The sequence below is a fragment of the Schistocerca piceifrons genome, chromosome 1 (genome assembly GCF_021461385.2).
Source record: "Schistocerca piceifrons isolate TAMUIC-IGC-003096 chromosome 1, iqSchPice1.1, whole genome shotgun sequence".
NCBI classification, from domain to species: Eukaryota; Metazoa; Arthropoda; class Insecta; order Orthoptera; family Acrididae; genus Schistocerca; species Schistocerca piceifrons.
In genome coordinates, this window is record NC_060138.1 from 294,022,904 (window position 1) to 294,045,723 (window position 22,820).

The 22,820-nt window shown below is 41.5% G+C and overlaps 1 protein-coding gene and 1 long non-coding RNA gene across 2 annotated transcripts in view; both read left to right on the forward strand.

Moving 5' to 3' along the window:
• The window catches only part of LOC124712211, a 486,241-nt gene extending 484,108 nt beyond the window's left edge, over window positions 1-2,133 (forward strand). The window contains exon 5 of the long non-coding RNA XR_007005576.1: window positions 2,021-2,133. This is a non-coding gene — a long non-coding RNA (uncharacterized LOC124712211). The remainder of the gene's footprint in view (window positions 1-2,020) is intronic.
• Window positions 2,134-2,169: 36 nt separating this feature from the next.
• The window catches only part of LOC124713077 (arg8-vasotocin receptor-like), a 200,351-nt gene continuing 179,700 nt past the window's right edge, over window positions 2,170-22,820 (forward strand). Inside the window, exon 1 of the mRNA XM_047242925.1 lies at window positions 2,170-2,273. The gene's annotated coding sequence lies outside the window, so the exon portion shown is untranslated. The remainder of the gene's footprint in view (window positions 2,274-22,820) is intronic.

The following is a 22,820-nucleotide window of genomic DNA, read 5'->3' on the forward strand; positions in this document are numbered from 1 at the left end:
TCGCAGGTTCGAATCCTGCCTCGGGCCTGGATGTGTGTGATGTCCTTAGGTTAGTTGGGTTTAAGTAGTTCTAACTCTAGCGCACTGATGACCGCAGATGTCAAGTCCCACAGTGCTTAGAGCCATTTGAACCATTTTTTTATCAATAATGTGATTCATATCCACATGTCGCTATGCAGATATAGGTATTTTCTGACCTAGGCTCGGATGTTCTTTTAAAAAGAGTCGCCTTCCGTCCATAGCCCGTACTTGTTTGAGTTAGTGTAATGACGTTGACATCGACCTCATCAGTGTGTAGCACTACTGAGCCAATACCTCTCTTCACTTAAAAGCTGGTCAGAAACGGAAGATTTCGCGTTCGAGACTCGCTGGTGGAGGTGAGTAAACAGATGACGTGTTGTAACTCTTCAGGCTTTCCCGGCGAGATCTTGACAGGTGGAATAATCGGGTCTACCGCCGTATGTTTGTGTCGCTCTGGCACAATATTTCGGACACGTAACTCGTTGCCTTCTTCAGGTGCTACCTGAGATTGCCGTATTGGAGGATCTGGTCCAGTATTTATGCCCAGAGGGCGCTGGGCGCTCTGTTTGTCGTCCGCGCCCGCCTCGTGCTGCTTGTAAGGTGTTGTCTCTTCCCCGGTGCTCCCTCGGACGAGCGCGCCCGATTTGGTCGCCATCTGTCACCGTCACTTATCCATTCGAGTCTGCCCTTATCCGTGATGGGAGCAGGCTAAGCATTTACTGCTGTTCCTGCATAAACCAAATTTGTGGAGTGGCTTCCTGACGGTCCGAATTGGCCTGAGTTCTTTTCTGGGGAGTGTTGTCCTTGCTCTGTCACGAGATATGACTCTCGTAACAGGTGAGGCCAACGCGTGGTTTGCCCGTGGTGAATAGGATGGCCCAAGTCCCTAATTAGCCTATTGTCGGATCGTTCGGCCCGCTCGTAGAAGACCCGCGCCGATCGCTTAAGTCGGTCGTGGAGGTAGGGGATGCCTGTTTGCTGGCGTAGCCGAGCAGTCGAATAGAGCCTCGGTAGGCGCAGTGCGAGCTTGAGCGCCCTGTTCTGCACCCTCTGCAGCTTGTTGATGTGTGTGTGTCGGCCCCACACCACCGCCGCATATTCCAGCACTGGACGAACCAGCGCCAGGTACAGCATGATGCCGTGGTGGGGAGGCAAGGCGGACGACGGGTTGAGCAGAGGGTACAGATCGCATAGGCGCCCTATTACTCTGCCCCTGACGTCCTCGATGTGGTCTTTCCACGCCAGCTTCTGATCGAGAGTGATTCCCAGGTAGCGGCCAGTCTTGCTCCACGGGTCGGGGCTTCCCATGACGGTGACTGGCGGAAGATCTGGTGGCAGTGGTCCTCGAGTGAAGACCACTGCCTGGCCCGGTCGCCATCTGTGGCAGCTCTCTGAGGGCCGTCCTGTGTCGGACGTTCCGTTCGCGGTCCGCGCCCGCCTGGTGCTACTCCTAAGGGTTTTGGCCCTTCCCTGGTGCTCCCACCGACGTCCGCGCCCGGCTCGTCCACCACCTGTGGTCGTGGCAGCTGTCTGGGGCCGCACCCGCGTTTGGCGTTCCGTTCGTGGTCCGCGCCCGCTTGGCGCTGCTCCTGAGGTGTTGGCACTTCCCTGGTGCCCCCCCCCCCTCCCCCGGACGTCCGCGCCCGCCTCGTCCACCATCTACCATCTGCAGTTGTGGCAGCTGTCTGAGGCCCGTCTCAGAGAGCTGCCACAGATGGCGACCAAGTCAGGCGCGGACGTCCGAGGGAGCACCGGGGAAGAGACAACACCCTAAAAGCAGCGCCAGGCGGGTGCGGACGGCAAACATAGCGCCCAGCGCCCTCTGGGCATAAATACTGGAGAAGATCCTCCAATACGGAAGTCTCAGGTAGCACCTGAAGAAGGCGACGAGTTACGTGTCCGAAATATTGTGCCAGAGCGACACAAACATCCGGCATTAGACCCGATTATTCCACATGTCAGATGACATATTGTCAGTGTGCTACAACGTTCTTTGCAGATCTCGGAGGCTGCGACATCGCAGCAGCGGCGCCGGAGCACTGGCGCCGTCGCCACAGCGCGGCTAATGTGGACGCGCGACGCCGTGACGTCATGAACAGCAGTGCTGCGGACAGCCAGAACGCGACAGCGGCGGACACGGCGTGGGCGCGCGACGAGGCGCTGGCGCGCGTCGAGCTGGCCACGCTGTCCCTCATCCTGGCCGTCACGCTGCTTGCCAACGGTGCCATCCTAGCGGCGCTACTCTCCAGGAGGTGAGACCCACTGCCAGCTGCCGTACACCTCTACATCTCTCCCTGTACCTGCCCTCACTGCCACACTGTGCCGTGAGGCCCTCCCTCCCCGGCCACTCACTTTTTACGTCTCACATCAAACCTGCTGGGTGGACCACAAATAACATACAGGGTGTTTCAAAAATGACCGGTATATTTGAAACGGCAATAAAAACTAAACGAGCAGCGATAGAATTACACCGTTTGTTGCAATATGCTTGGGACAACAGTACATTTTCAGGCAGACAAACTTTCGAAATTACAGTAGTTACAATTTTCAACAACAGATGGCGCTGCGGTCTGGGAAACTCTATAGTACGATATTTTCCACATATCCACCATGCGTAGCAATAATATAGCGTAGTATCTGAATGAAATTACCCGAAACCTTTGACAACGTGTCTGGCGGAATGGCTTCACATGCAGATGAGATGTACTGCTTCAGCTGTTCAATTGTTTCTGGATTCTGGCGGTACACCTGGTCTTTCAAGTGTCCCCACAGAAAGAAGTCACAGGGGTTCATGTGTGGCGAATAGGGAGGCCAACCCACGACGCCTCCTGTATGTTTCGGATAGCCCAAAGCAATCACACGATCATCGAAATATTCATTCAGGGAATTAAAGACATCGGCCGTGCCATGTGGCCAGGCACCATCTTGCATAAACCACGAGGTGTTCGCAGTGTCGTCTAAGGCAGTTTGTACCGCCAAAAATTCACGAAGAATGTCCAGATAGCGTGATGCAGTAATCGTTTCGGATCTGAAAAATGGGCCAATGATTCCTTTGGAAGAAATGGCGGCCCAGACCAGTACTTTTTGAGGATGCAGGGACGATGGGACTGCAACATGGGGCTTTTCGGTTCCTGATATGCGCCAGTTCTGTTTATTGACGAAGCCGTCCAGGTAAAAATAAGCTTCGTCAGTAAACCAAATGCTGCCCACATGCATATCGCCGTCATCAATCCTCTGCACTATATCGTTAGCGAATGTCTCTCATGCAGCAATGGTAGCGGCGCTGAGGGGTTGCCGCGTTTGAATTTTGTATGGATAGAGGTGTAAACTCTGGCGCATGAGACGATACGTGGACGTTGGCGTCATTTGGACCGCAGCTGCAACACGGCGAACGGAAACCCGAGGCCGCTGTTGATCACGTGCTGCACTAGCTGCGCGTTGCCCTCTGTGGTTGCCGTACGCAGTCGCCCTGCCTTTCCAGCACGTTCATCCCTCACGTTCCCAGTCCGTTGAAATTTTTCAAACAGATCCTTTATTGTATCGCTTTTAGGTCCTTTGGTTACATTAAACCTCCGTTGAAAACTTCGTCTTGTTGCAACAACACTGTGTTCTAGGCGGTGGAATTCCAACACCAGAAAAATCCTCTGTTCTAAGGAATAAACCATGTTGTCTACAGCACACTTGCACGTTGTGAACAGCACACGCTTACAGCAGAAAGACGACGTACAGAATGGCGCACCCACAGACTGCGTTGTCTTCTATATCTTTCACATCACTTGCAGCGCCATCTGTTGTTGAAAATTGTAACTACTGTAATTTCGAAAGTTTGTCCACCTGAAAATGTACTGTTGTCCCAAGCATATTGCAACAAACGGTGTATTTCTATCGCTGCTCGTTTAGGTTTTATTGCCGTTTCAAATATACCGGTCAGTTTTGAAACACCCTGTATTATCAAGAACACAGTTTGGATTTCTGAAGGGGTATGATATCTAGAAGGCTATTTACACCTACAGTGAGAATGTACTTAATTCATTAAATAACAAATTACAAGCAGCACGCATTTTCTTTGATTTGTCAAATGCATTTGACTGCATGAACCACAACATCCTTTTAAATAATTTAGAATTCTATGGTGTCACAGGCAGTGCTGCAAAATGGTTAGAGTCATACCTTGCTAACAGGAAACAAGGGGTGTCAGTGCAAGGGACTAGTGAATTAAGTCATGACTCATCATCAGAATAGGAAGAAATTACATGTGGTGTCCCACAACCATCCATCTTAGGGCCATTCCTTTTTCTTGTGTACGTTAATGATCTCTCATCAGTTACACTGCCAGAAGCAGAGTTCGTTTTGTTTGCAGATGACACAAGTATTGCAATAAATAGTATGTCGAGTGTAGTTCTAGAAAGATCTGCTAATGATATTTTCATGGATATTAATAAATGGTTTAAAGCCAACTCACTGACATTAAACTTCGAAAAGACTCACTATATGCAATTCAGAACCTGTAAGAGGTTTCCACCCAGCATGTGCATAAAGTATGAAGAAGAGCAGATAGAAGATGTTGACAGTCTTAAATTCCTGGAATTACAGCTTGATAATAAATTCAGTTGGGAGGAGCACACCACAGAACTGCAGAAATGCATTAACAAATCTGTATTTGCAATTCGAGTGTTAGCTGACATAGGCGACATAAAAATGAAAAAGTGTGCATACTTTGCCTACTTTCATTCCATAATGTCATATAGTATATTATTTTGGGGTAACTCTTCAAGTCAAACAAAAGTTTTCAGAGTCCAAAAGCTCGTAATACGTGTTGTTTGTGGAGTAAATTCGCGGAAGTCCTATAGAAACCTCTTCAAAGAACTGGGTATACTACCTACTGCCTCTCAGTATATTTAATCCTTAATTAAATTCGTCCTAAATAATATGTCTCTTTTTCCACCAAACAGCTCAGTTCATACCTACAATACCAGGAACAAAAATGATCTGCGCAAGGACCTAAAATAATTTACTTTAGTTCAAAAAGGGGTCCACTACTCAGGAACACTCATCTTCAATAATTTGCCAGCAAACATAAAAAATTTAGTTACAAATGAAGATCAGTTTAAAAGGAGCCTGAAAGGCTTACTTGTGGCCAACTCCTTCTACTCCATTGACGAATTTTTTTAATAGAAACAAATGATGTATTGTATATATTCATACTATTAGTATTGTTATTTAAGCTAAAAAGAATTGACATGTTTCACATCCACGAGGATCTCCTCAGCACGGATGTAAGGAACGAAAAACTAATCTAATCTAACAACAAATAAACTTACAGATTTGGAATAAACACAATAACTAACTTGTGAAGACAGGGTGAATACGACCCAGGACAACCGGAAGATCCGGGAAAAACCCAGGAAATTTTTCATCAGGGAGAAAACCGGGAAAAACACGGGAATTTTTTAGAATTCCGGGAATTTTACATTGTTTTAGTTTTCAGTTAAATTTTTGTAATTTTCACTGGTAAGAACCGATACTCTAACAAAGGATATTACTGTATCCCACTACTGCAGAATAATACTTCAACAATAAAACATAAACGAGAGAAAATAACTTAAATTGTAAAGGAAATGCGCCATATACAACAACGACACACAGTGCTCATGCAAGCGTCTCCCAACAGCAAAATGTGTCAAAGGCTTTAGAAAGACTATACAATGCTTCATAACAACAACTTGCCTCCGAAGAGCGTGAAGTCACAACTGTGTACAGTGGATTCGTTTTAGCAGCTTTCGAGCGGGCTCATGCGCATGCGCAGTTGAGTCGCGTTTGAGTAGATTCTCCCGCTTCTGGCTACAGGAGTATCGCTATTGGCTGTGCAAGCAGTCGCAACAAGCAGCTACGTTCTTCCTCGGAAAAGTGGGCGCCAAATTAGTATTCTTGAGGAAAAAAAATCTTGTTTCACAAAGCGCCTAGCATCCAGCGCACGTTTATCTATCGATTATTCATATGATTTTGAAACGCTTCCCTGTTGGTTTTGTAAATATTTATGAACACATTTTAAGTTGATTTCTGAATGAATCATAAGTTGATTTTTGAAAGCGTGCATAGTGTACGTGATGTTTCTGTCAGGAGAATCCTCGTCGCATCTAGAAATAAACTTTCCGCAGGCAAGAGGGGACGGGGCTATGGGCTGAGCCTAGTAAAGCCGAGAACGGATGAATGCCAATCGCTGTCTGATTATGTGGTTGATTGGGTTTGCGAATGATCATCGTTGTTATAATTACTATCGAAATCCATAGATTCAGAGTACCAGAATGTAAATAAATGAATGACAGGAATAATAGGTGAGAAAGATTACGTACTAACTTCTCGGTGCATCCAAGAAAATAGAATTTTGACAGAAAATTTTTGGTCAGGTCGCTACACTAGTAACCACCAGTTGTACAATCCCCGACTAGCTGCCGCTTAAGTTCTATTCTGGAAGTAACGCGGAAAATGTGTTGTACGAACACGTAATAACGCCTAACCGGAAAACAATCGCGGGATCACTAAATCTGTGATTCTGGCAGGGGTACTGAAGTTAATCGGCGAACAAATTTTGACGATGGCAGTAACAGCTGCATAATTTGTGATGACAAGATCGTTTGTTAGAACGAGGAGGGAGAAGAAACGGGGACATCACGCAAATTATGGAAGAATAAGACAATTTCAAATTTATATAAAGTTTATTGATACTACTTTTCGATATCATGCTTGAGAAGCTGGTGCGTATGAATGAATTGTGAAACTATTTCCCAACATAAAGATTTCTGCTTGGAGTAGGCCTAATAGGCATTTGATATTGGCACTTCGTGAATTATATTCTGTCGTGTTATAAAAATGGCCATTTGTGCCAAAAAAGTCTCGTTTATTTGGTGTGTCTTACAAAATTTCTCCAATATTAGATAGGCCTATTTTGTTTTATCTAGCAGACAGTGACAAAATAAACGTAATCAGATCGAGAAACCACACCAGTCTTGGGTATTGTTTGTGTTCACAGCTTTTTCAGTATTAGATACCGACATTTCGATTTTTCATGTAGGGAAACGTTTGACGAGCTTTGATGAAGTAATAGATTATTTCACAGAAAGGAAAGCACCCCATGTAAACCTTTAGCAAGACTAGAGAGAAAAAATGCTAGATTTTATGTATCCTATACTTAATTTTATGTCACACAAAACAGCAAGTTATTAGCTACTAGGCAATAAAGAGTGCAAATTTCTGAAGAGTTCTTGTTCTCCCGATTGCAAATAATCCCATCTGCTATTAATTTCGAGATTTTTTTAAGAGAGGTAGGCTGTCTAACCGGACGACTGGGAGCAGTAGAGGCACCACAGGACATTTCAATTTCCACTGTCCTGAATATAGTTTGATGGCATCCATTACAAAATATACACGTTTCAATTCCTCAGAGCGAAATACAGTGACGTGCGATAGAAGAATGCTTTATGAAGAGGCGTGGCACTGTACTTTTGCACATTTAAGACCAAATAACATGTCTTACATTTCCTCGAACAGATATGTTTTATGTTTCAGACTTTTCAGAAAGATGTGCGCTGCAAGACGAACATATTTTTGAAAATTCGATTTTTTAATTTTTAATTTTGAATTTTTTTTTTTTTTTTTATTTAGTGTTGACCCGGTTCGCAAATATCGTAGAGCAGTCTGAGTTATAGTGGATATTCTCCACGTGACCCGTGTTCACATTTAAAGATTTTACTGTTTCCCCTTCGTTTACTCTCACGTCAAATGAAAACAAAATAGATATCTGTGGCCGGGAGCTATCAAGTGAATTAAAATACATTCACATAATTACGGAAGGCTAAAATATGTCATTAGTTTCAGATTTTATTTTATTTCCACCTTTGTGAGAATCAAACATTAATCGCTGTCAAGCATTAATCGCATTGCAGAACAATGATGTTTCTTTTCTCTGTTTGCTAATGAAATTTTACTTTTATTAACCTTTTCCGCTGTGGCAGTCAATGTGTTTGAAACGAAATGTTTAATTCCACAATACTGGCTAGTTTCAACTGTTCGCTGTATTTCAAGTGCACGTTTTCATCTTCTAGCACGTATGGCATTACGCCATAATAAAGAACCAAACATGATATAATACAGTACTGGTGCTCAAGAAAATTTACATCCCGAAAACCACACTGAAAAGCTTAATATGAGGTCGAGGTCTACTTCATTGGGAATCGGGACATACGAACGTGCACTTTATGTATGCACTTTACATGTGCACATTTTAGTATCCTCTGATGTCTTGTTTCTTTTGTGACATAATGTATGATCTTTCAATGTTTTGCACGTACGTACATACGGGCTTCCTACGTCATGGTAGCTGCGCAAGCGCGGTGTCGCCAGTTATCTGCGCTCTCTGGCAACTGCTGAAACGGACCTATTACTGAAAGGTCGAGTGAAAATATTGCGAATAGTGGTTTGAAAAACGTTACTTTCAAGGTAAATATCCTTTTACGTAAGTTGAACTATGTGTGAGAATGTACCATGAATTTCTTAAATCACAGAGCATTTGACTCTCATTTAAAACTCAGCTCCTTGATGACGAGCCATTTAGAAGAATTTCTAACCCTGGAGATCAGACACTTGTCATTATTAAAAATTTTACTGGCACGTTTGTATGATATATCCTAAATTGTAACACGCGCAAGAAAGATCAACATTACATGCGAAATCTTAGCTTGCAGCTTGCCCGCATCTCGTGGTCGTGCGGTAGCGTTCTCGCTTCCCACGCCCGGGTTCCCGGGTTCGATTCCCGGCGGGGTCAGGGATTTTCTCTGCCTCGTGATGGCTGGGTGTTGTGTGCTGTCCTTAGGTTAGTTAGGTTTAATTAGTTCTAAGTTCTAGGCGACTGATGACCTCAGCAGTTGAGTCGCATAGTGCTCAGAGCCATTCTCTTGCAGCTTATTAACCTTAGAGACTAATATTATAAGTGAAATCTTTGCTTTTGTTGTAGCAACACTATGTATAGTAATTGAAACTATTAACTTTTCCTGTTTGTGTGTTAATGCTACGTAACAGTGATATTCCTGTTGGCTGACTACGTCACGTGTCCTATGTTCTGAACAGCCGCTGTCATCGGCTGGTGCGATCACATGACCTAAGCTATGACTGGCTTACAGAAGCACATCGCAATCTCGATTTCAATGATTCGGAAAGTAACATGCATTGTTTGGTGGAAATCCAATGTATACTTTCGTAATACGAAAATACGCAGCGTACATGTTGCTGCACATAAAAGATATTTCCAAAACGTGTCTTTTTCTCCGAGTTTCGTTTTCTAAAGTGCCGGGAGATTCTACGCCCGTGTGTAAAACGTTAACCACTCAAAGGATTGATAAGGGAAAATATACTGTCACTTAACATGGAAAAAGCGTGTTTTCACCCGGGAGAAAGTGTATTTTTAACCGGGAAATCCGGGAAAAATCCGGGGATTTTTCTTCCTTGTCTGCGTATACAGCCTGGAAGAACAAAAGTAAAAAGTTTCTTGACTGAGTGAATGCTCAAACATTCAGAGCTCCAACAAGTAACAGTCACAGGGTGAATCCCTTTAAAGTTTGTACGAATGAATTTTCCAGTACTGGCACTAAGCCCGACGCCTTCGAAGTGTAGGAGAAGTAGCAAAACAGAATATCAAGTGCTCTCCACTCGATGGCGTCCCGTTTGACCAGTCCCACTCCACGTCACTGGCGACGAGTAGAGCTGGTCGTGGTGGCGCTTCGTCCAGCCGAACTCTGCCCGGTGCGGCTGACTGCGCTGTAATTGCTGGCAGCCATCGCGGTGCGAGCCTAAATAGTCGGCTCGTGGAGTAACACTTATGTTTAATTCGCCCAAACTTAGTTTCGGCGGAAGCAAGAGATAGTTCGGCCTGCTCTCGTGGAGCTGCTGCTGGCCTGGCTACAGGTGCCGCCCGCGCTTGATCTGCTAGTAAGCTGGCCGGTTTCAATTTCCGCCTGATGATGACTGGGGTGCCGTCATCGTGATGTATGTTGCGTGGGCCGCCGTTGACGTATGTTGCACTTGCCGTCACTATAGGTCCACAGTTCAGAGTGAGGCATTGTGATAATGAGTGCACCTAAAAGCACCATAATTGCTTTCTGAAATGTGACTCAAAGCTGACTGTAAAACCTCCTCAAAACAACGCGCTGTAGATGGTGTAGAACTGGTACGAGGTGGTCATGTGGTGCTCCACCACAGACAGAGCCTGTAGCAGTGAACTGAATACTTGAATGGAAACAGTGCAGTAAGGTGGATGGACATACAGATGCAAAGAATGGAGGTGTATGTTTCGATAATTAACAGACCAAAAAATGTAGAAACTTGCCCGATTTGTTGATGAATAAATGCAATCCCTCCAATATCTCTACAAGTAATGACGTACCATTCACAGCCATGTAACACGGTGTATAACCAGTGTTTGTAAAAGATCCTAACTGACAGTTAACGGAGAGGAGTGTCACTTCCTGTCAGTGACAGCGCGTTTCAAACCCAGCAGGAACTTCTGCTGTCAGAGGTTGCAGGTCTGGCTCACCCAGGTTCCTAGCGAACGCCACGAAGTGGACAGTATACGATAAGCATTTTGTAACGATTCATGTCGATTAAGTTTCTTCTGCCTGATCCACTGATGAATGAATGCGAAATTTTTAATGCTTCACAAAATTTATTCACAGTAATTGACATCCGAAATGCACACACGTCATGTAAACGAAACACGGACAGACTTCACTGATCTCTTTGGCTTCCCAAAGTAACTTCAAAACTGACTCCTCGCAGTATCGCTGCATCGCTTTATATAGAATTTTAACAATATCTTCCAAAATAAAGCATTATTAATTTTGTACAATTTAGATGTTACAATTAAAATTTACAAAACGTAAAGAAACTGATGTTACAGCCGAATAAGGTATAAAATACAATATTCAATGACAATCTTTTATTGTAATATCTTTAGTTTTCCATAAGAAAATCATTCTGAACTTTAATTACAATAATGTCTCTCGTATTATTTTAGTTACGTAACTAATTACAGCTTGGATTTGGTTACTAATATTCAATGGTAGTAAGAGCTCGTGCTTTATCCGATTATATACATAAAATGCACAAATAAGGCTTCAAATTCTGGAAATTGGAAAACTGCGAGATCTAAACAATTGGAGAGTTAATTAGAAATGTAAGTACAAAGTATATTAATTGCAGAGGAAGGCATAGAAACAAATAACAAATGAAAACACATCGCTTGGTAATAACTTTTAAGCTGTTTCCCAAGATAGTGAGGTCTTCTGTTACTGGATATTTAGGTTACCATTTTGTTGATTAGAAGCATTGATTTTTCATGTCCGCCGCTCGTGGTCTTGCGGTAGCGTTCTCGCTTCCCTCTCACGGGGTCCCGGGTTCGATTCCCGGCGGTGTCAGGGATTTTCTCTGCCTCGTGATGACTGAGTGTTGTATGTTCTTCATCATCACTGACGCGCAAAGTCACCGAGGTGGCGTCACCTACAAAGAACTTGCAATACGGTGGCGAACTTCCCCGCATGGGGCCTCCCGGCCAGCAATGCCATACGATCATTTTCATTGATTTGCATACTAACATCTCCTGCAGTCTCTAGTTATTTATTTCTGGACTTATTATTAAAATTTCTTTGTTGACTACTTAATTTAATATATGTACATAATTTTATCAATGACAACAATCCACCGATAATTATGACAATGCACGTCCTTCCAGAACATTCCATATGCTTTCGCAAGTTTTTTTATGGGACAGAATGATATATATAAAGACACACATACAAGGCCTTGGGAAGCACTGCATTTTCCGATAACTATCCGGATGCATATAAAAAAAGGAGGTATCGGTCATTTCATATGAGTCCTGTGGGAGGCTGTACCGTTATAATTTGCTGTCGGAAACTTCGCAAAAACCCTACCACTCACAGCACCAAGAAAATCTGATCGTCATCAATGTGTTAAATAACGCTAAAAGTAGACAGCAGCTGGAGTGAAGTTAGACCTGAGGAGTCGCAGTTTTCCCACTTTACAGATGATGCTAGGCGTCGAATGCACCAACGATCCAATGAAGCGTTTAATCCTCAGTGTGTGGAAAGTGTAGCTCACGCCAGAGATGGTTTCGTGAAGTTTCTGACGGTGTACTGTATACCTTGGCTAAAACACAATCACTCAGGTTACTATGAACTTTCATTCTTTCAACATTCTCCCTGCGCAGTTGTTCTTCCTTCTACAGCTGCATATGCGGATGCTGTGGACACTCCTAAGATAACAGCACAGCCCTACCTGGATTTTCCCGCTTTTAGAAGTAACTAAGCACTCGACTGATCCACTAAATCATCCGACCTTAATCCGATACAATTTGGCACACTGCTTGAAACATGGCAATCGATATCCTCACAATTCGGTAGCTTTACTAGATTTATTCATCAACGAGTGGCTTCAGCTGCGTTTGACATAGCCTGTGAAACTTGTGGATACTCTTCTTCGTCAAACGGAGACTATACTGGAGGCTAGGACCCATGTTCGAGGGTAACTCCTTTCACTAGCAATCGAAACGTCTAGGGTTCAAACCAGCTCACTGCTTTAATTTCGAATACAAATTATCTGCAGTTGGGGCGAAAGTACATAAATTCAATCTCTGTCAACGGGTCCATAACAGAGTGGTTCTCATCAGAATCGACAACAAACTGATGTCAATGACAAGAAATCAAACATATTTGACGACGTCAGAAACTGAAGTTGACGAGTAAAGAAAGTTTATGGGGACATAAAAGGAGTAATTCATTATGTAAAATGAGATGACGTTCTAATAATAATGGAGAATCTGAAAGCAACTGTTGGGGAAGGAACAGAAAACAGACTTAAGGGAGAATACGGAATTGGTAGGAGGAATGAGAGAGAAGAATGAGTTCTGCAGCAAATTTCAGAGAATAATAGCGATTACATAAGAGGTGGTGGTACACAACGAACAGTCAAAGTGTAATAACCACTGCCCACCGCGACATTGGATGCCACCTGTTGCGGGCACATGACGCAGTAACTAAGTATGTAAGCGGAGCAGACACGGACGAGGGATTGCTTAGTGAAGATACGGGCTGCAAATGGGGAAATCCATTGAGATAAGCAACTTTGATAAAGGGCAGATTATTATTACGCAGTGCGTGAGAACGAGCATCTCAAAAACGCGGAGCTGGTCGAATGTTCACGTGCTACTGTCGTGAGCATCTACGGAAAGAGGCAGGAGGACAGCGAAACTTCCACTACGCGCTAAATGGCTGCACGTCCACGACTCTTCACAGAACGTGAGGTTCAGAAGCTTTTCTGTTCTGTAAAGCAGGACAGATGGTGATTTGTGGCATCTCAGCCCAAAGTGCACATTTCTGGTACACGGACAGGTTTTTGGAGGACACCCTTTATCAGACATTGTTCAACACGGAGCTTCACAGCAGACCACCCCTATTTGTTCACATGTTGACCGAACAACATTGTCAGTTTCGATTTCTATGGGCACGGGACCATCTGGATTCGACCGTCGATCAATGGAAACGTGTCATCTCTTCGGGTGGATCACATTTTCGCTACACTGTGTCAATGGTCGTCTCCACAAACGCCGCCATCGAGACGAACGGCTGGTCGAAACGTGCAGCACGCTAGGGACGCAGAGTGGTGGGAGCAGTACTATGCTGTGGGAGACATTCTCCTGCGATTGCATGGGACCTGTGGTAGTAATCGAAAACGCACTGACATCTGCGAACCACCTTCATGCTTGATGTCTTCACCGACGGCAATGTCGTCTTTCAGCAATATTTCTCGGAGCCAGAAGTGTGTTACAGTGATTTGAGGAGCATTATAGTAAACTCATGTTGATGTTTCGACAAAAAATTCTCGTGATGTAAGTCCAGCGGAACTCATCTGGGTCACGATCAGGCGCCATCACCACGCAAGCAAATCACCGCTCCGTTATTTACGCGAATTACATGACATTTGTGTAGATATCTAATGCCACATACCTGCACAAACCTGCCAACAAAGTATCGGATCCCTAGTACGTAGAATTAATGACGTATTTCGTTCCAAAGATGGACAAACAAGCTATTAATCAAGTGGTCGTAAAGTTTTAACTTATCAGTGTACTTGAAATGGGCCTGGAAAATATGTGATGATTCTAGATGGATTACGTCATGGACCTACAGAGACTCCACAATCAGATACTGGATTTTAGGTGTACCCAAGAGCAGGTATAGGCTAGGGTCACAATTTAGTAATGATGAAGAGTAGGCTAAAGTTTTGAATTTCAAAAGATTCGTATGGAAGAATCATTGTGGAAAAGAATGGGATGCAACTGAATTTCTGTAAGGTTGCAGACATTTTGATAATCCATGCCCCAGTAGGCAGCTGAGCTGAAGAGGAGCGGACACCTCTAAAAGAGATAATCACAGATTTCGAACGGATACAAATAGTAAGAAGTAGGGTATCTGAAACGAAACCTTGGGTAACAAAACAAATACTTCAATTGATCAACGAAAGAAGGTGTACAAAGATGTTCAGGGATATTCTGAGATATAGAAATGCAATTTACTTAGGAATAAAACTAAGAGGAAGTGCAAAGAAGGCAAGTCAAATAGGCTGCAGTAAAAATGCGAAGAAATCGAAAGAGAAATGGTCGTCAGAAGGGCTGATTCAGCATATAAAAAATGTCAAAACAACCTTCGGTGAAATTAAAAGAAAGGACGTCAATATTAACAGTTAAATGAAAATTCCACTGCCAAGCGCAGGGGAGAGAGATATAGGTGGAAAGAGTGGACTGAAGGTCTGTATCAAGGAAAGAACTTGGCTGTTCACGTGACTGAGGAATAAATTGTAGTTTATATGGAAGACATAGGAGATACAGCCTTAAAATCAGAGTTTAATAGAACTTGGGAAGAATTACATCAGCTGAGGACGAAGGTATAGTTAATATTCCTTGAGAACTTCTGAAATCATTGATGGAAGTGGCAACTAAGAGACTACTAAAGTTGGTGTGTAGAATCTATGACTCCTGAAACATATCATTATACCTCCAGAAAAAATATCATCCACACAATCCAGAAGATAGCAATGGCAGGTAATTTTGAGATCACACCATCAACTTAACACCCCACCCATCCACGTTACTGACAAGAATGACATACAGCACAATGAAAAACAAAATTAAAGAACTGAATAGTCTGACTTAAGGAACGGCGAAGGAACCCAAAATGCAGTCAGATTTTGTGCCTGATAATGGAAACAACGCTTAAGAACCTGGAAAGAGCCCTCGACAGTGTAAAATGGTGCAAGATGTTCGATAGTCTAGGAAAAAAAGGATTTAGCTAACGAGAAAGATAGATAATATACAACACGTATAAGACAAAAGGGGGAACAATATTAATGGAAGACCAGAAACGAAGAGCTAGTATTAAAGGTGGTGTAAGACAGTGATTAGTGTTTAGGCCCCACCGTTCAGCCTATACTTCGAAGTAGCAATGACGGTAATGCAAGAAAAGTTTAAGAGTGGGATTAAAATTCAAGATGGAAAGATATCAGTACTAAGATTCGCTGATGATGTTGTTAGCGTCGGTGAATCTGAAGAGGAAATACCTCCGTGATAAATGTAATGTACAGTCTGATAAATACAAAACTTTGTAGCCTCCCTACTACATTTGCCCGAAATTTAACCCAACTTTACCTCCCATTCTACAAAAAACTACGTATTACCAAAACAATGTTCCCACAAAATGTTATCCAACTTAGCCTCGTATGCTAACCGTTCACTAAACAGAACCTAATTTGAACTGCACTTTAACTGACCTGACTACAACTTATCTTTATATTAAACGCGCGACTGAAGTGAAACAGTTATCTGACCCTAATTTGCACTTACCTCGCATCTTGACAATATTGCTGTAGATTTCTCGAGGACGCAATAGCAGACACCAAGTAGGCAGTGCCTATGCTAGATTTTTATTTCTAAATAAAATTTCCAAACTACATCCAAACTGTGAGATGTCATAATGTGTAATGATAAACAGTGGGATAGGGAGAGTAACTATTCCTAAGAAATAATATTGCACGAAAAAGATTTTAGAATGAAGTACATATTCAAAAACACAGAGTAAAATTTCGGGTGGTTCTCATACATAACATACGTCTAAACAATAATATGCTTAACAAAGTAAATAATTATTCCAAGAGGTTACACTGTTAGCAGAGAATTTCTATAAAAATCAAACAGCTTAATCAATTAATATGTTAATGCATGACTGAGGGAAGTGGGGTGGTCTTTCTCTCAGCTCTGAGCGAATGAACAAAGTTAACTAGCTGACAGTAATCATTCCAATAAACTAGCTGCGCAATGCTGCAGCCTTACCTCAAACTTTTTCACTTCAGAAATACCATCTAATTCATCCTTGCTGTCCTTCGCAATCAGTCCTTCTTCATATAACAGATACAATCACAACTCTACACAGCATTATTAAATACGTCCATCACCTGTCAAACTTCAACGATGTATCAGAAGACGCAGAAGCAAAAACTGTGCCACAGTAAGACCAAAGAATGTTTAACAATAACGTAACTTGCTCTCTCTATCTCTCTCTCCCCCCCCCTTTCTCCCTCTCTCTCTATGACTTGCACGTATATAACATACAAAACCTAAAATGACATGAATACCTCCCCCAGTAGAGTTTTGTACGAGAGTCATTTCAGACAGGAATGGGATGAGTACAAAATGCAAAATGCTAAACATGATGGATAGGAACATACAAAACATGTTACAAATACAAAATGAAAATAGCTTTACAGGAATATGAATGAAAGAACTTTAAGTAAAACATCTTTACAATAGTCAAGAATATAGAAATGACGTAATCAACAGAATTCACCACAGCTAGGTTATCATGTTTCATTATGTTCTGAACAATGCTACTTTTAAAGTTAATTTGTCACATTTTGTACTGAAGTAGTAATGGTGACCTACACTGTCTTTTCTTTTTTTTTTTTTACCACGACGAAAATAGGTAAAAGAGTGTCTTTGTCGCAAACGACCAAACTTTCATTAGCTCGTTGCAATAATGTCACTGTTGGGGCAACTTATGTGGAAGCAGGCTCAGTGAGACTAAATAGTTCTCAGCTGACAACCCCACCCGCACACAAACAGTAAAATGTCGTAGTATCTGCTTGAAGCACACTGTAGATCCAATGATAACCCCATAGCCATCTTGCAACATCGAAAAGCTCCTAATAAAGAGTTCCTAATAAAAGTCAGTTGCAGCTGGTATCTGTGAAGTACGCCAACATTTGGCGAGAGTGTTTCAGTATATAATCAGTAGACATATATATTCTAACCTGGTCAATAAGTTACGATTTGTTACATTTACAATATACAGTTACCCATAATAAGACAAGAGTAATAAGATTTTACATAATTGTGCATATGAAATGTGCATGTAGTGTAATTGTAACAAGAGGTTTCTATGTCTATAAAAAGCTAAGAAAAAAATAGCATCATCGTTTTACAATAATGAATTACAGAAACATAAGACAAGTAAATCGTATAAAACAGTGTAAAGTAATAGGCATGATAAGAAATAGTTCTCATTTGTCTACAGAATGACCTACAGAAAATTCTAAATGTATTGTAATAAATACGTATGTATAAAATCCGTAAAAATACACAAAATTACATGGAATAAGGTAGAAAGAGACACATAAGGATAATGGTCACACACATGAAATAAGCACATAAGGATAGTGGTCACATACAAAGATACCGAGAACACAAATACACAATCAGGAAAAAACATGGATTATGGAGTAACTGAGGTACTTTGTGCAGTCAGTCAAATGTCAGTCTATTATTATACTTCATATGGTCCATAATTAGCGTGCTATATAGTTATAGTTCATCCTTTAGTTTATGTACCTGATACTCATTTTTCTCATAATTTCATAAAACTTCCAACATATAGCACTGTTTATTTGTATCGCTTTGCTTCTTTCTCTCATATGTTTCATACTTTGTTGTAAGTTTGTATTGTTTAGCTCCATTACCATACCTAAATAGTTGTCATCTTTGCCATACCTAACCATTTCTCATGTTTCATTTTTGCTCTTTCTGACCTTTTTCTCTTTGTTTCTTCCTTAGACATCTTTCATAATTTCTTATACACCTTCCATCACTTATGAGAGCTACCTACAGTACTACGCTTACCTTAATTATTATACTAATGGCGCCGCATCCTGTAGTAACAATTTATACAGAGATTATGCACTATAAAGAAGCTCAATAAAAGACATAACTGCAAAGCCAAATACTACCTGAAAATTCCTTGCGCTGAAGCAATGCATGTTATTATGTTACATAATCTGTAAATATAAGAAGACTGTTAGTCTGCAGTGTCCAATATGTTAGTAAAAAAATAGATATAAAATCTTATCCTATGCCATGGCAAAATGAGCAAAGCGGAAAAATTTAAAAAAATCATCATTAGTATCCTACGTACTTCCTGCATATTGTCTAACCATGTCACACCTCGTTAGTGATGAATTTCATTTTCCAAAATTTAAAATTTCCCAAATGCCTAGATCAATGGACAATATTGTGGTCATATCGTTTCATATATACATAAAGCATTCATTAGAAGGTAAATTTTCGCCTGCATGTTTCTATGTCCTCGTACAAATCAGAAAAAAAGTTAGTCAGCAGTAACAGCAAGAAAATAGACACCAACACAAAGACAAGCCACAAAAATTTCATCGAGTTACCATATGCTAAAAGAGTGTGTATTAGTATGGAGTAGCAATCAATGCTGAGCCACATATTTGCAAAATATTTTTCGTGCACAAATAGACACAGAAATATACGCTTCTCGAATTATTGTAAAGTATAGCTTTTGCATGTCGTGTTGTTCTGATGAGAAAAATTATGTATTTGTGTAGTAAAAAGGTTGAATAATTTGCATCAGATAATTATAAATTCCACATCAAAGAAGCAACTGCGTTGTATCAAGACACTTTACCTTAATTCACTATTGTCATCGAGCCACACCTTTTCAAAAACTTACTCTTACACTTATAAACACGAAATGCATCCACATAGTATAAAAACTGACTGTTACAAGAAATAGGGTTCATGTGCCGTAACTGTTACTCATTCACTCTTTCTCTTCATTAATCGTCATAATGATTGGCTCATTCTATTACGGTGTGCATCATAAATCTCATAATTGTCATTTCATCTACCTCACCAAATCATATTATTATATTACAACATTAATCATGTTCGCTGTCTTCGTCTGAATATACGCTTCAAATAACAGTTCCGTGCTCTGTTTTCGTCCACGTATTTCCACATAAATAACACTTCATAGCTATAATCGTAAAAATTATAGTTCAACAAACACAACTTTACTACCTCAAAAAAGGTCCTAGGAAACTTCTTACATCAAAATATTTATCACGCTTCTTTCCAGACAGCAAAATAAGTGTCCTAACAGCGTTTGTATCTCATCAAAAGTGGTAGAAAATGTTATGACTCTGTATTACCATCCCTGTGTACGGCAAAAAATGTTCCTCAAGCGAACAACACATTGCTGTTCACTTGTGTATCCTCTCATAACTGGTTTAAAAAATACTGTTAACATTCATTTTATTATAAATTATTTGTCCTTATTCGGATTCTAGGTGAAATTTCGGAATTCCTAGCAGTTTGTTTAGCTTATGCGTCGTGGCGGCAAATCGCTCGATTCGTTGCATGATGAATGAAGTTTGTTGCGCGACGGTAGTCGCCCGATTCTTGTCAAAAGCTTCCCGCTGCGCGACGGGATTCGCTTCGGCTTGCGGTACAATAGCATTGTTTATCGCTAACTATTTCTGTGGGCTGTAATGCAAGAAATATTTTCAAAATAGGTGACATGTAGTTCTATCATCTAGGTAAAACTTTAGTAAATAGGATTATATTATATATATGGTTTGATATGTGTAACATGATGAACTTCCTTGCTCATGTGTGTCCGAACAGTTTCAATTTCCACTCCATAGTTGTGTACAGTTCTAGGAATCCTGTAATGTCTCTAATACACAAGAAAGAATTTGTGACTAAGATACTTGCTGTTACATGACAGGGGAGGAGATTTACTCAGAATTTTCTGTCCAAACTGTAGCTTTTTGATGTTTACTTGTTCTTGCTGAGATTTCTCTCTCCTTTCTGCAGCCCGTTTGATGTTCTTTAGCACTAGATCTACTACTTACTTAAGACGTAGTTTTTTCGAAGCTGGAAATAGTATTAACTCCCTGATACGATCTAGTGATTTTTCGTTTTTGAAGAGAAATAATTGAGATGCACCCGTTGTGTAGGGGTGGTGTCTTTGGTTACAAATCAAAACGTCCTCGATCACTGTTTCGAAACACACCACCATTTAAATTTTGATTAACAATCAGCACTGGCGGCCGAAGACTTCCGACATAAGAGGTCACCCTCATTCTGCCAATGACCTTGTCAAAAAGGGTGGAGGAGCGGACAGATGTTCAGGGCGCTCTCTTGTCCTCGGGGAGGGAAACTGCCTCTAAAGGTGCAATAATCGGCAATGATCAACGACTTGAGAATGCAGAAGGCAATGGAAACCACTGCATTAAAGTCACGTAACGTGTATCCATAGGACATGTGGACTGTAACTGAAAAAGTATCACGATGATGACAATGTAAAATGGTGCAAGGTGTTCGAAATTCTGAGAAAAATAGGAGTAGGCTGTAGGGAGATCCGGATAATATACTTTATATACAAGAGTAAAGAAGGAATAATAAGACTGGGCGAATAAGAGCGTGGCTCTCGGATTAAAAAGCGTATAAGACAGGGATGTAGTTTCTCCACCCTACTGTTCACTCTGCACATCCAAGAAGCAATGGCGGAAATAAAAGAAAGGTTCAGGAGTGGAATTAAAATTCAAAGTGAAATAATATCAATGATACGATTCTCTGACGACATTGCTACCCTGAGTGAAAGTGAAGACGAATTACGTGATATGCGGAGTGGAATCAACAATCTTTGAGTACAGAATATGGTTTGAGAGTAAATCGAATAAAGACGAAACAAATGAAAAGTAGCAGAAATGAGAACAGCGAGAAACTTAACATCAGGACTGATGATCACAAAGTAGATCAAGTTAAGGAATTCTGCTACCTAGGCAGCAAAATAACCAATGACGGACGGAGCAAGGTGGACATCACGAGCAGACTAGCACTGGCAAAAATGGCATCCCTGATGAAGAATAGCCTACTAGTCTCGATCAAAGACCATAATTTGACGAAAAAATTTCTGAAAACGTACGGCTGGAGCACAGCATCGTATGGTAGTGAAACAGACTGTGGGATAACTGGAACGGAAAAGAATCTAAGCATTTGAGATGCGGTGCTACAGGCGAATGTTGAAAATTAGGTGGACTGATAAGGTAAGATATGAGGACATTCTGCACAGAATCTGAGAGGAAAGGATATGTGAAAAACACTGAGAAGGAGAAGGGTGAGGATGATAGGACATTTGATAACACATCACGGAGGGAGCCGCAGAGGGCAAAAACTAAAGTAAGAAAGAGATTGTAATACACCCAGCAAATAATTGAGGACGTAGGTTGCAAGTGTTGCAAGTGCTACTCTGAGATGAAGAGGTTGGCACAGGAGAGGAGGAAATCGTGGCGGGCCGCATCAAATAAATCAGTCAGAAGACTGATGACAAAAAAAAAAAAAAACGGAGATAACGATGTAGAATCGTGTGGTAACTCATTGAGAATCTCTTGGAATGTGTGAATGTGTTTGTCCTGACTCTGGTATTTACGATGACAATATACGAGGGTCGTCCACAAAGTAAGTTCCGTTTCCATTACCATCCGTGGCAGCACTACGATCGCAGTTCCGAGCAACCGCGGTAGTTATTCTGACTCAAGGAGAAGACATTGTAATCTCCCCACGGAAAATTACCCTCTACCACGCAATAATTAATAATGGTCAATCAAATCATCCACATTTATTCACTTTTGAAAAGTATCTGATCGGATTTTCTAGTAATATATGCGCCGACAGCTCGTCGACGCCAAGGTATTTTTCTAGTACGTTTATTCTTTGGAATAACAGAGATACATATAGGTATTCTCCATGGTTATTATAGACGGATAACTAGGACAGCTTGGGAAGTATCTGTTGGAAGATTGTCGGGTTGCTAAAAGAGACATATTTGCTCTTCTTCTCGCTAAAGCGAGCTATTAACGTTTGTGCCACTAGCGGATTATTTGAAGAGAGAGAAAAACTGTAAACGCAAATTAAGTAAGACTTGGAATCAACAGAAAACGGAACATGTAATGGAGATGGATTGAATATGCAATTTTCCTCAGAAATAAGGTTTGTGACCCTTTTATTCTAGAGTGAATGACGAATGAGTTCTTTGTTTGAATCATTGACGATCGCCTTGGCCCTGTAATTAGTGGGGAAGTTTCAGTTGTGACGAAGAGAGCCTGCAGTCACCGAGTTTTTATAAAATCTTCCAAAAAGGCTTCATCCACATCTGAAATTCTAAATCTGTCGTAAAATGAACGAATTGTTCAAACGATCGATTTTCCCAACTGAATGCAGCGCTTAACAATAATAACAAATGTAAAGATCTTTTCCAGCAAGCCAGCCGCTGAATATTAAGACGAAGGGCTCCGCCAGAGATTCTATTGGGCTGATT